The sequence below is a fragment of the Aphelocoma coerulescens genome, unplaced genomic scaffold (genome assembly GCF_041296385.1).
Source record: "Aphelocoma coerulescens isolate FSJ_1873_10779 unplaced genomic scaffold, UR_Acoe_1.0 HiC_scaffold_46, whole genome shotgun sequence".
In the NCBI taxonomy this organism is placed as follows: Eukaryota; Metazoa; Chordata; class Aves; order Passeriformes; family Corvidae; genus Aphelocoma; species Aphelocoma coerulescens.
The window spans coordinates 1,559,668-1,562,948 of NW_027183804.1; the positions used below are offsets into that span (position 1 = coordinate 1,559,668).

General features: G+C 58.5%; 1 pseudogene; it reads right to left on the minus strand.

Annotated features, from left to right (window-relative positions):
- Positions 1 to 2,128: 2,128 nt before the first annotated feature.
- On the minus strand, positions 2,129 to 3,066 carry LOC138101742 (olfactory receptor 14J1-like; annotated as a pseudogene).
- Between the last annotated feature and the right edge of the window lie 215 nt (positions 3,067 to 3,281).

The window sequence follows — 3,281 nt, forward strand, 5'->3', positions numbered from 1 at the left end:
CTGCCACTGCCAGCCCTGCCCTGACCTCTGCCCAGCCTCACCCTCTGTGCCTTGGACACACACACATGCCCTGAGCTCATCCTCCCTCTGGGTGCTTCTCCTGCCCCTCTGTGCCTTGGACACACACACATGCCCTGAGCTCATCCTCCCTCTGGGTGCTTCTCCTGCCCCAGCGCTGCCCTGGGAGGGTTCATTCCTCACAGGAGCTGCTGTGTTTGTACTGGTGCATTTTATAGCTCTGCTTCTGCCTCTCTGTCACTTGTGTCGACACTGAGCTCTGCAGGTAGAAGATTCTTGGAATCGTGGAATGACAGAGGTGGGAAGAGCCCCCTGAGCCCCCTTGGCCGGGCTGTGGCTGGGCTGGAGTTGCCTTTGCCCAGAGCAGCCCCTGGGCTGCTGTGCTTGGCACTCGTAGCTGCAGCGGGGTTGGTCCCAGCCCAAGGCTTTGGCTGTCCCTGAGCAGGGCTGGCCCCGCATGAGGCGTCCCTGCAGCCCCCCAAAACCATGGGCTGGGGGCGGGCAAGTGTTCCCGAGGGCACAGGGAGGGGACAGCTGGGCTGGACTGACCCAAGGGATCTCCCATTCCATGGGACGTCATGGTCACCAATGAACTGGGGAAAGGAAAAGGGTGAGAGGGTGTCTGGATTTTCTGTATTGATCCATTTGTCTTCCAAAGCAGCCACTCCATGCACTGAATTCTTGCCTCCCTGTGGTTGCTTTGCTTCTGCATTTGGCCTTTGCTCTTTACTTCCCTGCCCCTACCATTAATCTCTCTTCATGGTGACCCACAGTTTTCTCAGCTTATTTTCTCCTGGTGCCTGGCTGGGGAGGGACAGTGCCAGAGACACTTGGTTGTCACTTGATGGACAGAGAGGTTTCACCAGGGTCACCTTGCCCAAGCCTTCTCTTATGGGCACACCCAGAAGTGTCAGGGCTCTGTTGGGTGCCCAGCCCTGAGCCGGGCTCATGCCCTGCTCACAGCCCCAGGGCTGCTCAGGGACACGAGTCCTTCCCTGGCACGCTCACAGACAGCTCATTGCAGCACGGGCAGGGGCTCCCTGGGCTCTGCTGCCGCTGCCAGAGCCTGGCAGGGAGCTCAGCCCTGCGGGTGTCACCCTGCCCTGCCCCTGCCCGAGGTGCCCCACGGCCGCAGGGATGGGCACGGGGAGCTCTGTGCACAGGAGCTCATCCCAGCCCTGCATCCAGGGGGTTCCCAGGGGACGGCACTCTCTGGGAACTCCAGGAACAGCTGAAGGTGTTTGTGCTCGCTGCGTTTATGTCCCCCCCCACACACAGAGGATGTTCAGGGCTGTGTCTTGTCTGTGCACTGCAAACACGGAGCCCTGACCCGGTCCCTGGATGTCCCTCCATGGAGGGAAGAACAACCTCTGTGAGCTGGGCAGAGAGGCCCCTGCTGGCAGCGGCGCTGGCTTTGCCAGGGCACTGCTGGGTGCCCCCACCCTGAGCACTGCCACCCTTTGCTGCTCAGGGCTGGTTTCCTCTCCAGGGCGCTGCGTTGGGCACATCCTGGAGACAAAATTGGGAAGGAGATTGAAGCTTTCAGGCCCTGCACTGGGGAGATGCCCTCGCATGATGGAAATGCTGCTGCAGAGCCCAGCTCTGTCCCAGCAGTGCCCACGGCCTGTCCCTGCCTGCAGCCCCTGGGCAGTCACACAGCAGGACTGGGACCCAGCTGACAGAGCACTGAGGCCTGAAACCAACGCAGGGGCTCTGCAGGGGAGTGTGGAAGGGAAGGAAGAGGAGTTATGGAGGAGAAGCCCTGGGGCTCCCTGGCAGTGCTCTCCTGCTGGGACTCTTTTCTCCCCCAGCTCTGCCCAGAGGCACCGACCCTGCAGCTCCAGAGAAGTCAGGGAGGAAAGATGTCAGGGAAACAAGACAACACAGGCTTCTTTCTTTTGTTCCAGCACACACATACTGTAGTGCAGCTCCCTGTTTATACAGTCTCTGGGTCACACGGGAAAGGCAAATACCAAATTAAAACTGGAACAGACAAAGAGTTTTGTGAGAACAAATTCACAGCAGCGTAACACCTGTGTCAGCAGCAACAAACACTGGACACAGAGTGGGAGTTAATGAGTCACATCAGAGCAGCTCTGCAGGAGAATGAGAGTTTATTGCTGCTGAAAACCGGCGGTGATCCTTTTCCTCAGGGCACCCCTGAGCTCCTGGTTCTTCAGGCTGTAGATGAGGGGGTTCAGGGCTGGAGGCACCACCGAGTACAGAACTGACAGTGCCACATCCAGGGATGGGGACAAGATGGAAGGGGAGCTTCAGGTTGGAAAATATGCCAGTGCTGACAAACAGAGAGAGCACGGCCAGGTGAGGGAGGCACGTGGAAAAGGCTTTGTGCTGGCCCTGCTCAGAGGGGATCCTCAGCACGGCCCTGAAGATCTGCACATAGGAGAAAACAATGAACACAAAACAGCCAAAGAGCAAACAGGCACTGACAGCGATGAGCCCAAGTTCCCTGAGGTGGGATTTGGAGCAGGAGAGCTTGAGGATGTGTGGGATTTCCCAGAAGAACTGGCCCAGGGCATTGCCCTGGCACAGGGGCAGGGAAAATGTATTGGCCGTGTGCATGAGAGCGTAGAGAAAGGCACTGGCCCAGGCAGCTGCTGCCATGTGGGCACAAGCTCTGCTGCCCAGGAGGGTCCCGTAGTGCAGGGCTTTGCAGATGGACACGTAGAGGTCGTAGCACATGATGGTGAGGAGGGAATACTCTGCTGAGATGAAGAAGAGAAGCAGAAAGAGCTGAGCAGCACGTGCTGAGTAGGAGATGTGCCTGGTGCCCCAGAGGGAATTGTGCATGGCCTTGGGGACAGTGGTGCAGATGGAGCCCAGGTCGCTGAGGGCCAGGCTGAGCAGGAAGAAGAACATGGGGCTGTGCAGGTGCTGGCCGCAGGCTCCGGCGCTGATGATGAGGCCGTTGGCCAGGAGGGCAGCCAGGGAGATGCCCAGGAAGAGGCAGAAGTGCAGGAGCTGCAGCTGCCGTGTGTCTGCCAATGCCAGCAGGAGGAAGGGGCTGATGGAGCTGCTGTTGGACATTCCTTCACTCTGGGCATTGTGGACTGTTGGAAGAAGGCATTGACAAGCTGGGACAGATTCCCCTGAGTCGATCCTGTTCTATTTTCTTAGGAATTCCCGCAAAACCACTTCTCCTCCTGTGAGGGAACTTGGCTAAGCTTTTTGATTTCTGAGCTGAGGTTTGTGCTGCTGCCTCATCCTCAGCATTGCTCTCAGCCTGAACACTGGGGGCCTTG